Source organism: Neofelis nebulosa, chromosome 1 (genome assembly GCF_028018385.1).
Source record: "Neofelis nebulosa isolate mNeoNeb1 chromosome 1, mNeoNeb1.pri, whole genome shotgun sequence".
In the NCBI taxonomy this organism is placed as follows: domain Eukaryota; kingdom Metazoa; phylum Chordata; class Mammalia; order Carnivora; family Felidae; genus Neofelis; species Neofelis nebulosa.
The window spans coordinates 145,032,139-145,047,332 of NC_080782.1; the positions used below are offsets into that span (position 1 = coordinate 145,032,139).

At 43.4% G+C, this 15,194-nt stretch overlaps 1 long non-coding RNA gene across 1 annotated transcript; it reads right to left on the reverse strand.

Moving 5' to 3' along the window:
* Positions 1-940: 940 nt before the first annotated feature.
* LOC131520184 (uncharacterized) lies at positions 941-9,868 on the reverse strand. Its single transcript, XR_009265978.1, has 3 exons — positions 9,663-9,868; positions 2,253-2,402; positions 941-1,043 (listed from the first exon to the last, which is right to left on the reverse strand). It is a non-coding gene; the product is annotated as an uncharacterized LOC131520184 (long non-coding RNA).
* Between the last annotated feature and the right edge of the window lie 5,326 nt (positions 9,869-15,194).

A 15,194-nucleotide genomic window follows, 5' to 3' on the forward strand; every position in this document is an offset into this window, starting at 1 on the left:
TTTCCATATAACATGATTTGCTTCTTGATATCTACTCTTGGTGACCAAATCTATTTGTAGCTTCTCAGTGTAGATGTATGAGTCATCTTGGTTGCCAAGGGATGGAATTGCCATGTGCTGAATTCAATTAAATGTCTTAAATATCACACATACCCTGTCACGTTATGCAATTACTCTAATCCTACCAAATCAAATGCACCACTCACATTCCATTGATTGCCTCTGTGATGAGTCACTATTGTAGCCTAGAAATGTCATCCAAAAGAAAACTGTCAATTCAACCATAATCTACAGACCGCTGATAGAACAGGCATCCTGGAACCAAATAGAGCCCGGGGAAATTTAGTGTAGGTGGAATTATCAAAGACTGTAGCCACTCTAAGGCTTACAAGAACATTCCTGGTTCGACCCGAACAGACTCTATACTAGATACCAGGCTCCCATTCCATCCAGCCGGCACATACCCATTCCCCACAAAAACCACCACCAAAGCAGAGCATTTCAGCGATAGGGTTTGTAACAGACAACTAATTCCAACTTACTAAGTTCTCTAGGAAATCTCAACTGATAGAAGGGTATTTCCCCGTTATGATCGTGCTCGCTTCCTCATCGTTCGTGTGGGACATATTTGAAACAGCAGCGCACAAAAAGAGAAATACTAGTGTGAACTCTATTAATCAGGAAAAGCTTCGCTGAACAGACAAAATACTTTTTTTCTCTCCTGCACTCCTTTGCACGTCTCCTAATATGCACGTCTCGTAATGTACATGCATTATGCATGCACGTGCATGCATAATGTTTAAGTGACCCCTAGCACTAGACCATAAAAGCATCGTACTCCCTTTCACATTCTCAGCTCCTAAGACCTGTCACACCTAAAATCAAAGCTCTCTTACCTGAGTGACTGATATGACGGGTCGGGCAGGTGGTGACCCTCCTGGACACCTGTTTGGGCCAGTCACACATTTTATTGTAATTATTAAAAACAGCGGGAAAAGAAAAATCATCGCGGTTCTTCTGGAAAGCAAACGTAGGCCGAGCAGCTATGAAAAAAAAAAAAAAATGTTGTTAAGTTGTGGACCAGACAGATGTAAATAATCAAAGAAAAACACAGATTTATGCTCACAGGTTGCTTTGCATACATATCTGAGTTTAAACCGATTTTAAACATTTTAAACAGACCCAAAGAATTCCAGTGAGCAGCCTGTGGGCCCATATCAAAGATTAGTAGGGGCATCTGGGTGGCTCAGTCAGTTGAGCATCCCACTCTTGGTTTTGGCTCAGGTCATGATCTCACAGTCTCTGAGTTCAAGCCCCAGGTCAGTCTCTGCACTGAGAGTGGAGCGTGCTTAAGATTTTCTCCCTCTCTCTCTTCCCCCCCCCACCAAAACAAAAAGTAAATGAATGTATCTATATAGATGTCACATTAAAATATTTAGGTTAAAAAAATTTTTATTTTTGTGTGTAGTTCCCTGCTTTGACTTTGATTTAACTGACCAAGGAAAGAATGAGTCCCCACTCCCTCAGACAAAAGAGTTCTACTATAGGCAATATTCCAAAAGTGTTCAAGGAAAGACCCTCTGATTAAACAAATCTACAACATAAAGGGTATGTGGACGTAAGAAGGCAGAATGCTGGGAAGGCAGGATCAGGCACAGCAAAGTTGCAGAGCGATGGGCCTTGCTTTTCCACGCATCTGGCTCCAAGGATTTCGCCAAGCTCCGCTGGCCTCATCTCCAGGGACAAAAATCCAAGATCATGTTCCTTGACCTGGGGCGTTTATTTATACCTGCCCTCACTTCAAATTATTTGTTCATTAGCTTGAGCCATGTAGAGACATGTAAAATTTTCTCTTCGTCATTTTATTTCACGTCAAAATCGGCCCCAGTGTCATTATAGGTCATGTCTGGATGCAGCCTCAGGTAACACACTGGTTTTTGGTTTTGGTTTTGTTTTTTAACATTTTAGATTGCTTACTAAGGGGTAAAGATCTGGGGGGCGCCTGGGTGGCTCAGTGGTTGGGCATCTGACTTCGGCTCAGGTCATGATCTCACGGCTAATGAGTTGGGGCCCCGCGTCGGGCTCTGTGCTGACAGCTCAGAGCCCAGAGCCTGACTCGGATTCTGTGTCTCCTTCTCTCTCTGCCCCTCCTCCACTTGTGCTCTGTGTCTCTGTCTCTCAAAATTGAATAAACGTTAAAAAAAAATTAAAAAAAAAAAAGAGGTAAAGATTTGGTTCTGTTCATTAGTTACCTTTTTCAAGAAACGTGCCATGTACGTAGACTGATTCCTCATGAGAAATGCTTCCTTCAACGTTTCTTCCCTGGAAATGTTTTAGGGAACTGCAGACCACAGCATCAGATAACAAGCTGTTTGTAAAAGTGCACCTTCTCAAGGCGGGCTCTGCGAAAAAGGTAGTTATAGAGGCTTGGATAAAGATTAAATATGTGAACTTGTTAAACTCATCTTTTACCTCATTTTGAAGTGTAGCTTTCCAAAATACCCTGGTATCCATCAGAGGCCTCGTAAGTGCTCAGCGCTGACCTCTAACCAGGGCCTCCCAAAGCTGACAGCTCAGAGAAGCCTGCCGAGAACCTTGACCCTGTAACTCTTGCATTTACCTTCCGGGTTCACTCGCGGCTCAGAAACTCTTTAATAATTACTAGGGGCCAGACCCGGGGGTGCAAGCGAATCTTCCCAGCATCATTTGCACGTTGACCCTCCAACCCACATATGTGAGCCTGCTCTCTGCCTTAAAGTCCATCTGTCAGGAAGACAAAAAAAAAAAAAAAAAGGCAGGCTGGAAGAAGAGAGCCTGGTTCAGCCACAGTCATCCACAACCATGATTTCCAGGAACTTCTGGGATTTCACATTTTGTACACTGGTAATTCTGTTTTATAGGATGCCATTTTCTCCTCCAAAACTATGTGATTTGGCGGGGGAGCGGGGCGCCTGGGTGGCTCAGTTGGTTAAACATCGCACTTTGGCTCAGGTCATGATCTCACTGCTCACGAGTTCAAGCCCCACGTCGGGCTCTGCACTGGTGGTGTGGAGCCTGCTTGGGATTCTTTCTCTCTGTCCCCCGATCTCTCTGCCACTCCCCTACTTGCGTTTACTCACTCTCTTTCTCTGAAAATAAATAAACTTAAAAAAAAATGGGCACCTGTGTGGCTCAGTCGGTTAAGCATCCAACTTTGGCTCAGGTCATGATCTCATGGTCCGTGAGTTCGAGCCCCGTGTCGGGCTCTGTGCTGACAGCTCAGAGCCTGGTGCCTGCTTCAGATTCTGTGTCTCCCTCTCTCTCTGCCCCTCTCCCTCCCCCACTCACCCTCTGTCTATCTCAAAAATAAATAAACACTAAAAACATTAATAAAAAATTTTAAAAAGTGAATTGTCTGCTCTTATCACATCTTCTTGTAGACATTGTGCGGATTAATTTAACCATATCATTTTATTATTTGTCATCAACCGCAAGCCATTTACATTGAAAATGTATCAACACGGCTGTTAACAAGCCATGTCTACCACATTTCTGCCACTGAATTGCAGAAAACGGCATAAACGATAACTCTGTGCATCTGCTGGTAACACGATCAGGACGATCATGTGCTCGTGGCCCAGTTGGTCTGAATATAATGTGATAATGTGCATGCATAAGAATGCAGAGAGTGGTGGCTGATTCTCCACAAAGTTTATACACGTTTTATAGTTTACGTGGTACCTAAAAAATGTTTTGTGCTGCAAGCAAATACCTCATAAGGTTTTACTCAACAGGATTTTCAGAAAAATAATTCCTCTCTCCTAATTGCTAACTCCTCTCTCCTAATGAACAAATATGCCGTGGGGTGGTCCACCGACAGTATTTGCATGAACAAAGGGTTAGACCTGAAAGTGTGTGCTGTCATACACCCTGGGTTTTTCCACTTTTTTTTTAGTGTTTATTTATTTTTGAGAGAGAGAGAGAGAGAGCACGAGGCAGGGAGGGGTAGAGACAGAGAGGGAGACAGAATGTGAGGCAGGCTCCAGGCTCTGAGCTATCAGCCCAGAGCCCAATGCAGGGCTCGAACCCATGAACCATGAGATCATGACCTGAGACGAGCCACCCAGGTGCCACTGGGCTCTTTCTTCCACTCTTGACTCTAGTAGCCCCTCACTTTCAAGCAGTATCTCCATTGAGCAAGGTCCCAGCCACTATGCCTGCAGCCAAACGGAGAGCTTCTGGGCAGCTTTTGTACCTTCTACCTCACATGAAATCAAGAGTATCTGAGACTCAGCCAAGTCACCATTTTATTGGACGCTCCAGAATTTCCCCACAGGGTAGGACATGGAAATACCTATGAGTGCAATTATTTGAAAGACTCAGAAACAGCAGAGAACAAAGGCAGGGTCGACAAATCCCTGTTCTAGCAATCACCACTCTCCCTCTTTTTCCCGTCTAACCAGAACCAGGCCTCCAAGTCCTTCTGAAAATAACTGCCGGGAGTCTCCACCAACGGATCAAACGCGGCACGCAGGGTAGAACCTATTTGCCCCTCTGCCAGATTACATTTAAGGATGCAACTGCCCTATCAAACGCTGGCGGGCCAGAGGCGAGCAGGTCTTATCACCCAGAAGAGTAGCCGGAGTTGCATCTTCCTTTGGGAGACTCCCCCATTGGGGGACTGGCAGCTTAAAGGCCCGGACAAGTCCTGCAGAAAAGGAGACTATTGCCTTGAATTCAAAATTAATTCAAAAATAACAGAAGTGCCCTGACAATGTATAGTGTAAAACCAGCACTTAGAATCTCCTCATGCTACGTGTGTGAGGCCAGGCTGTACCTACAGCCGCTTCAGTGGGGTGGCCCTGGGAAGAGAATACAGCAGTACCCTCCCTCCCTCGCTCTCACAGTGAACAAACAGTTCCCAGGACTCCCTCCTCTGGGAGATCTTTGCATATAAAAGGGAGTGAACAGTAGGCGCAACCGCCCCCCCCCCCCCCCCCCCCCCGCACAGCCAGCAAACTCTTTACAGCAACAGCTAGGCAGCCTGTGGCCCATTGGCTTCCTGTCCTGGCAAGGGCACTGGCCCCTTTGTTCCGACTCCCTAAATACATGCTGTGTTTTCTATTTACTCAGAATCCTTAAGTGACTACGTTTGTTTTCGAGCTGTTGATCAAATACCATAAAATTATATTCAAAGACACCAAAGCCCTAATAACCTAAATTAAATCGGATAAGCAGCAGGTTGAACTGGTGAAAACTTAAAGAACAACCAAATCAGAATTTTCTGCTTGATAAAGACCTCAGAGGTCTAATCCCCTCATTTTATAGGTGAGAGAATGGAGGCCCACGGAAATGAAATAAATGTCAAAAGAAATTGATTTGACTGTTTATCTGGACCAAGAACAATGCAAACTGGACGTTGACAAATCATAAGCACAGAGAATGGATTTTTAGTACATTGAATATTAGGTGAAAGAAGGCTTGGGGATGAGGAAAATGTTAAAAACAGATTGCTTGTCAAACAATCAAACAACTCGCCTTCAGACGTACTTATTCTGTGGTACCTGCGGGCTCAGTTGGTAGAGCGTATGATGGTTGATCTCAGAGTTCTGAGTTCCAGTCCCACGTTGGGTACAGAGTTTACTTTAAAAAAATTATTTACTTACTTAATTATACTGATAACTTTTTTATGTCATTCAACACAGAACTTTTTGGTTTTTGTTTTGTTTTGAGAGAGAGAGCAGCACGAGCCAGGGAGAGGGGCATAGGGAGAGAGAAAATCTTAAGCAGGGTCCATGCTCCCTGTGGAGCCCAACATGGGGCTCCATCCCATGACCTTCGGATCATGATCTGAGCCAGTATCAAGAGTCAGGCGCTCAACCAACTGAGCCACCCAGGCGCCCCCAAATTAGAACTTTTTAACATGGTATTAGAAAGCTGAGCAACTCTCCACCCCACCTCTGAAATGAAATTCCCAGGGAGAGCCAGTGGCAACAGATCGGGCCAAAACCCCGTAGGCATTTTCCCATGTGTTTATTTACAGTGTAATGGCACAATACCACACGTACAGCTCAGCAACTTGCTTTAGCACCTAAGAAGTAGTTTCTGACATCTATCCTTGTGTTTGATTTTGATCGAATGAATATTTTAATTACAATGAAATTGTTTTTCTTTTAGGTTCCAAGTCCTTTTGTAACACGGATGCTTTAAGACCGAGAAGCATGATGTTTTGCGTCCAATACCCTGGTTCAGAAATCATTCTTTCTTTTTTTTTTCCCTAATGTTTATTTATTTTTGAGAGAGAGAGAGAGAGAGAGAGAGAGACTGAGTGCAAGCAGGGGAGGGGCAGAAAGAGAGGGAGACAGAATGCGAAGAAGGCTCCAGGCTCTTAGCTATCAGCACAGAGCCCGACGCAGGGGCTTGAACCCATGAACTGTGAGATCATGACCTGAGCTGAAGTCGGACACTTAACCAACTGAGCCACCCAGGCGCCCCTCATATAACCTATCTTAAACCTCTCCCATAAAGTACATTTGTTGACTGAGATTATGGGTTTGCTTAATGATGATAGAATGATAGATGATAAATAGATGGTAGATGATAGACAGATATGGCTAGATTTGTCATTTATAAATCAGATCATTTAAAACTTCCTTAAATTTCAGGGGCGCGTGGGTGGCTCAGTCAGTTAAGCATCCGACTTCGGCTCAGGTAGTGATCTCAGGGCTCACGGTTGGTGAGTTGGAGCCCCATAACAGGCTCTGTGCTGACAGCTCAGAGCCTGGCACCTGCTTCAGATTCTGTGTCTCCCTCTCTCTCTGCCCACCCCCCCCCCCCCTGCTCACACTCTGTCTCTGTCTCTCAATAATAAATAAACATTTAAAAAAATTTTTTTTTTTTTTTTTTAATTTCATAGGGCGCCTGGGTGGCTCAGTCGGTTGAGCATCCAACTATGGCTCAGGTCATGATCTCTCAGTTCTGAGTTCAAGCCCCACATCGGGCTTGCTGCTGTCAGCACAGAGCCTGCCTCAGGTCCTCTGTCCTTTTCCGTCTGCCCCTCCCCTGCTTGTACTCTCTCAAAAAGTAATAAAAGCATTTATTAAAAAAAAAAAAAAAAAGACTTCCTTAAAATTGAAACATACATAGGTTCTTAGCTTTATAATTTGCAAATCTTATAAAATCCCCAGGATGGTCTGTGAAAATACTGGGACAAACATCTCGTGAGCTCACTACAACCGTATCACAGGAGCTAAAACAGCAGGTTGCAAAGCGGAACCTCATCTTTAGTTTTCCCACATTTCATTCAAGCCCATCCTGGTTCTGGGTTTGGAGAATGCAAAGGCATCCGAAGGTCAGGTTTTAATAAAGGATCAAACTTCCCATTGTTCTTTGAATAAGAGATCTCATGTGCGTACAGAGCTGTGCATAAGAATTAGTCCTCTTCCTGGTAGCAAGTCAGCTATTTTCAGCACAGCCTGGCAATCTTCGATTTCTGAGTTTGTAACTATGGCAATAAGATTAAATGGCATTCAGTAAAATTCATTTTACAAATTAGCTTGGGAGGGTGTCCATGACTGCGATGGAAGGAGCAATGCAAAACTACTAGGAAACAAGAGGGAAATTACACTGGGTTTCATCGTCGTCTTCAAAGTAATCCTCAAAATCACCTAGTGCCATACGGCAGTTTGAGAGTGCGATACAGGGAGCTGAGAACGAATCATCAGATCACGGCTTGCTAGGTTCCTTGACTCAGCTTAAGCCACCACACCTCTCCACTTGCCCCTGGACCATCACACAGCGTCCTTTGTCTATGAACGCCTATGTGTCTGTGTGCTTGCCAGAGTCTTTGATGTGGGACTTTTTATACTAAATAACAGTCAAATCAATTTCAAACACCTTCATTACAGTACACAGCTCATTATGTTCTGGAATCATGTTTAGTTCCAAGCCCCAGGCCACGTTATAATGAGGACAGATAGTGCGCACTAGTCCGCGCTCTATAGTGTCTCCCTATTTCCAGGCAATGGCACAATCACCACCAGTCCAAGTGGAAAGCAGGCACTCATTTGCAGCCTTTAAAGATGGTTTCCTGAGGTTTCAAACTGTTTGCCATAAAACATCGTTGGGAAGGGTTTTTTTTTCTTTTTAACTGAAATATAGCTGACATACACAGATTAGTTTCAGGTGTACAACATAGTGATTCAACATTTATATACATTATGAAGTGATCACCATGATAAATCTAGCTACCATCTGTCACCAAGTAAAGTTTTTACAATATTATTAACTATATTCCCTATGCTGTACATTACAGCTCCCTGTCTTGAAAGTCTGTGCCTTATAATTCCCTTAATCTTGTTACAGTGTTAATGTCTTTCCTTTCTGTTGGTTGGTAGCCTTCTTACAAAGTACCTATGTAGATACGGAAGGAAAGACTACTGGATAAATAAATCCTTAATGAGTGATTATATACACACACACAGTATGGTACATATAAAGCAATTCTCTTAAATCTATTTTTTAAAAGAAATTGTATATGCAATGTTGTCTATTTCCATATATATCTATGCCTCTGTGTGTATCAACTTCTTTTCAAAAAAAACAGATTTAAGACAATTAATTACTTTTTTTTAAGTTTACTTATTTATTTTGAGAGAGAGAGAGAGCAAGCGTAAGTGGGGGAGCAGAGAGAAAGGAAGAGAGACAGAATACCAAGCAGGCTCTGCACTGTCCACACAGAGCCCAACACGGGGCTCGAATCCACAAACTGTGAGATTGTGATCTGAACCAATATCAAGAGATGGACGCTTAACCGATGGAGCCACCCAGTTGCCGCTAAGACAATTACTTTATATGAACACTTAGAGGATAGATTCCATCCTATCCTGCTGGAGAGGATGTGGAGAAACGGGAACCCTCTTGCACTGTTGGTGGGAATGCAAACTGGTGCAGCCACTCTGGAAGACAGTGTGGAGGTTCCTCCAAAAATTAAAAACAGATCTACCCTAGGACCCAGCAATAGCACTGCTAGGAATTTACCCAAGGGATACAGGAGTGCTGATGCATAGGGGCACTTGTACCCCAATGTTTAGAGCAGCACTTTCAACAATAAGCAAATTATAGAAAGAGCCTAAATGTCCATCAACTGACGAACGGATAAAGAAGCTGTGGTTTATGTATACAATGGAATGCTACTTGGCACTGAGAAAGAATGAAACCTGGCCATTTGTAGCAACGTGGATGGAACCGGAGAGTGTTATGCTAAGTGAAAGAAGTCAGGCAGGGAAAGACAGATACCCTATGGTTTCACTCATAGGTGGATCCTGAGAAACTTGATAGAGGATCATGGGGGAGGGGAAGGGGGGAAAAAAGAGAGGGAGGGAGGCAAACCATGAGAGACTCTTAAAAACTGAAAATAAACTGAGGGTTGATAGGGAGAGGAGGGGTGGGAAGGGGAAAGTGGGGGATGGGCATGGAGGAGGGCACCTGTTGGGATGAGCACTGGGTGCTATATGGAAACCAATTTGACAATAAATTTCATAAAAAAAAAAAAAAAAAAAAAAAAAAGATTTCCATCTTATCCACCATCGGTTCACCGAGAAGTTCCAGGTCCTCAACAGGCCAACAGTGTCACGAGATTTACCCTTGTTTTGGTACGGCAGAAGAATGGACAGAACACTCACAGCCTCCTTTTTGCTCCCTCATAGCTGCACGATTTCAATGCCTAAGTGACCATCCATGAAACTGTGGCATTACACTTGAAATAAATGTGACATAGTGTCGGCTGCCAGCGTTTCTCCTCCCTGATTTAATTATAAATTCTTGCTAAAAGCCAATAATAGGGGAATTACTTCCCCGGACACACAGGACATTATCAAAATTACTCGTGTTTCTCTGTTGCTGGGAATAGAAGGTAGCGGGGTAGACATTCTCTTTGCTGTCACAATTGATTATCATTGATTAATTGTTCATAATTCTAGATGGAAACAGATGCACACCGGCATATAAATAATCCTAACTTGTTTTCTTGCCAGCCAGTCATAGTCGGTTTGGCATCTGAGGAAACACTGGTGGAGCACAGGAATTGCGAGGCTTTTTAAGAGGATTGTTACCAGGATAAAACAGATTTTTATGCAGCATAAGCAAGTGATAACAGTTTTCATGTTAACCTTGAAACTCGACTTGAGAACAGGATTCAGCAATATTTTTACTGCTAGCCCTGAATATCTTAGAGGGATCCCTGGGAAGAAGACAGTCCTTATGTAAAGGAAGCACTTGAACCATCGGTCATAATGGAGTATGACAGCCAAGGTCTAACACAGGGGGCCAGATTACCAAAAGCAGTCTATCATCTGCATAATCCAGGGTCAGCAAATGGAGATGAAACAGACCAAAGGGAAACCTGAAATCAAGCCTTGTCCTTCAATGCATGTCATTAGAAGCCTTGGTTTAAAGTGGCAGAAGTGATAGTATCTAGGAAACGAGAAAGCTCGCTAACCAGCAAGGATGAAGCTCTAAATCATTCTACACACATCAGTTGGGAGGCGTAACATTTTTGCAAATGCTGGGATTAAAGACAAAGGGCCACCTCGTGTCCACGACCGGAAAAAAAGCATTCATGAGCTATCCTTCACCTCAAGCAAGCAGGGTAAGCAAAAAACCTAGGTTTGTGGACAAACCTACTTGTCTGAAAAACAGGTTTACCTCATAAACGTTATACTGTGTATTCGTAAGATAAGGGTTTTGCATTGGAGTCACTGAAATTTACTTCATCCTTGACATTTTCAGGTCAGGTAGAGGGGAAGGATACATAAACTTCCTTTCCCAAGAATAAATGTTAGCCTGTTTAAAAGAGCTGTCTTGGGGCGCCTGGGTGGCGCAGTCGGTTAAGCGTCCGACTTCAGCCAGGTCACGATCTCACGGTCCGTGAGTTCGAGCCCCGCGTCAGGCTCTGGGCTGATGGCTAGGAGCCTGGAGCCTGTTTCCGATTCTGTGTCTCCCTCTCTCTCTGCCCCTCCCCCGTTCATGCTCTGTCTCTCTCTGTCCCAAAAATAAATAAAAAACGTTGAAAAAAAAAATTTAAAAAAAAAAAATAATAAAAAAAAAATAAAAGAGCTGTCTTGTGGGGTACCTGGGTGGCTCAGTCGGTTGAGCGTCCAGCTTCGGCTCAGGTCATGATCTCGTGGTTCATGAGTTCAAGCCCTGCATCGGACTCTGTGCTGAGAGCTTGGAGCCTGGAGCCTGCTTCCGATTCTGTGTCACCCTCTCTCTCTCTGCCCCTCCCCTACTCATGCTCCGTCTCTGTCTTCTTCAAAAATAAATACACATTAAAAAGAATTATAAAAAAGAAAAGAGATATGTCTTGAAATGCAAATGTGAGCCTATTTTCTCACCAGGCATTCATGACCTGTAATCAAGGTACTAATCACTCAACAGCAAAACAGGGAGGAATGTGAATTTTAAAAGAAAGCAATGTTAGTGCTCTAGAACATGCATATACAGAAAGCTAAGAGCATTAAGATTCTTCTGCAATTATTGAAGATTCTTATAAATCAAATAAGAAATTAGTATTCCTGCTTCATTAGCTGGAGGCACCTGCTCATTAGACAAGAGAAATATTTGCAGTTTGGGAAGAGAAAAGAGACTGCCTAAATAAGCATCAAAACCAACTGCCTGCTACATTTGTAATCCTACAGAGTTTAGAATCCTATGAATGGGAAAAGACTACAAGACTGAGCTCATGCACTGCTGATGGAAACGGAAAATGGATCAGGAAACATCTAGGAAAACAGCTTGGGAGCCTCTCCAAATTTTAAACATAAAGTTACCAGGCGACCCAGCAATTCCACTCTTAAGGAAACACCAAACGGAAATGAAAATACTCATCAAAATAAAACCCTGGGGTGCCTGGGTGGCTTCCTCGGTTGAGCGTCCAACTCTTGATTTCAGCGCAGGTCATGATCTCACTGTTCGTGGGTTCGAGTCCTGCATCAGGCTGTACACTGACAGTGTGGAGCTTGCTTGGAATTCTCTCTCTCTCTCTCTCTCTCTCTCTCTCTCTGCTCTTCCCCTACTTGTGCTCTCTCTTTCTCTTCTCTCAAATATATACATAAACAAATATATTTTTTAATTTTTAAAAAATGGTACACATAGGTTTATAAAAGTATTTATTATCCATAATAGCCCCAAAGCGGGAACAATGCAAATGTTGATCTAATGATGAAAGAGTAAATAAACTGTGTTAAAGCCACACCACAGAACAGTATCCAACAATAAAAAGATACAAAGCGCTGCTACGACATGGATGAACCAAGAAAACCTTGTGCTAAGTGAAAGAAACCAGCCATAGAAGACCACCTCTTGCATGTTTCTGTATAAAAGATTGCCACTGACAAATCTATACAGACAGAAAGTAGATTAGTTGTTGCTTAGGGCTGGTGGGGAGAGGGGGGGAATGGAGAAAAATAGCCAACAGGTATTGGGATGCCTTTTGGAGTTACAAAAACATTTTTTCTTAACTCTTTTATGTTTCTTTATTTTTGAGAGAGAGAGAAACACAGAGTGTGAGTGGGGGAGGGGCAGAGAGAGAAACACACATAGAATCTGAAGCAGGCTCCAGGATCTGAGCTGTCAGCACAGAGCTCAACGCAGGACTCAAACTCACAAACCACAAGATCATGACCTGAACTGAAGTTGGACGCTTAACCGACTGAGCCACCCAGGTGCCCCTAAACATTATTTTTTTTTAAGTTTACATATTTATTTTGAGAGAGCATAAGAGCATACACTCGGGTAAAAGAGGAAGGGGCAGAGAGAGAGGGAGAGAGTGAGAATCCCAAGCCACTCTGTCAGTGTAAACCTGACACAGGGCTTAAACTCACAAACTATGAGATCATGACCTGAGCTGAAATCAAGAGTCAGGACGGTTAACCAACTGAGCCCCACAGGTGCCCCCATAAAAACATTCTAAAATGGGATTATGGGGATAGCTGTACCAATTGCTAAATAAACTGAAAACCACTGAAGTATATGTGTGTGTGTGTGTGTGTGTATATATATACATACATACATATATATATATACATATATATATATATATATGTATGTATATATATATTAAACAGGTGTAACTTTTATGGCATGCAAATTATATCTCAATAAAGTCGGGTTTTTGTTTTTGTCTTTTCAAAGTCATGCTACAGCCAGCTCAGGAAGAGAATGCTTAGGTTAGCAAGGAAGCTGCTACAGAAAAGTAGTAAGAATTTTCAAATAGAAGCCTGATTTTCATCACTGGTTGTCGGTCCCTACCCTCTCCCCACCTCCACCCACAACGTTTCTTCTGTTAGTGCTGCAGCTATTAGACAGCCTATAAAATCTCTCTTGCACTCATTGGTTGTTGACTTTGGTTTTGTGGGGTATTTTTTAATGTTTGTTTGTTTTTGAGAGAGAGACAGAGCACATGCAGGGGAGGGGCAGAGAGAGAGAGAGAGACAGAATCCAAAGCAGGCTCCAGGCTCTGAGCTGTCAACACAGAGCCCCACTCAAGGCTCAAACCCACGAACCATGAGATTGTGACCTGAGCTGAAGTTGGACGCCCAACCGACTGAGCCACCCAGGCGCCCCTGGTTTGGGTTTTTTTTTTTCAGACAACAACGCACAGACAAAAATTCAAGGCTTACGGGGAGAGGGTCTACCAATTACTTATGCAAATGGTGACTCTTCCCCTTCTTGTAACTGATGAATGCCCTGTATCCCCTAGAGCCAATCTCTGATGGAAGGGGGTGTCGGGGTAACAGGAGCCTGTGGATAAGGTTTACTCTCCCTCCCTTTTGGCACAGGGGGAACAGTGCAGAAACGGGGAGCCGTGGCTTCACGGACAATAGAGCAGAGCAGAAAGAACTGATGCTTATCTGTGACTGAGAAGCCTGTACCATAGTCAGTAATTTCAAACCCCTTTTAATTCTTTTAAGCAGTAAGACAGGAGGCTTCACCGTTAAACTCAGGGAGCGACATGCCTCATATTACTGAACACCAAAGGATCAGAATCTCCACCTGTCCTTGAAAAAAGACACGTGCTGTCTGCTCCTGACTGCAGTATTTCAGGGGAAGAAGTGTTCTTTTCTTGTGGTTTCTTGTTGTGTTTTTTATTTTCTCTCTCAGGGGGCAAACCTCCTATGTTCCCTTTGTAGAAGAGGCTCCCCAGGAAACTCCCATTCAGAGCTGGAAAATGGAAAGAGAGATGCAAACTGAGACCCTGGGGAAATGTTAATGAAGCCCAGGGAATCTCTGGGCCCCACTGTGGGATTTGCACATTGACAATGACCGGGAATATCATTTAACAGGAGGGGGAGGGGAGTTTCTTCGGTGCTCCACTGTATGGGCCACTTGACCAGAATAGATTGAATATTCCCTGGCTTTAGCGTTGGAGCCATAAATTGTCTGCTCTTTCCTGTCAATGCAGAGATTCATTTCAGATCCACCTCGTTCCTCTTTTTTGGTCTCAGATTCATTCAGACCTCAAACCTCTTGTTCCAACGTTAATGCACTGACCTATAGGGAAAGCAATTCCACCACCCCCCTTTGTACTCATTCCACCTACAGTCTCTTTCCTAAGGATTTTGATGCATGGTTTAAAAAGTTGAGGTCCGATATCAAAGAGACCTGGTTCTTCAAAGATCCTTAAGTGAAATTTACAAAATTAGAGATTACATATAGATAACACACAGACATTTTACTTGCTGTGGCAAGTCTGATTATAACTGGTATTTCAAGGTTCTCTGGGGAAAAAGAACTCTCTGGGATGTCTGAAACATGCAGAGGGTATTTCTTATCAATATTTCCTAAGGGAAAACCATGAATGATAGTGACAATACCTTCCGTTGGTGTAGACTTCGCAAAGCACTCTCCCCTCCCTTGTCTTACTGGAGATGCCAAAGGTCATTTGAAGTCAAGGAGACAGAGTCGTTTTATAGACGAGGAAATGTGCCCAGAGAAAGCAGAATGCTCATCAAAGACATAAAAGTAGTAACAAGAAAAGCCAAGATCATAACCCACGTCCCTGACCCCTCAATCAAAACCAATCTGCCTCTTTGAGTGAGGAAGCATCGCACCTAATCCTGCCCCAAATGGAGCTCTGAATCCCCTTCTCCTGGTGAGATAAGCCTTGCCTGGGACAGAAACTACACCAGCATTGTAGTCAACAGGAGCTAGGATTT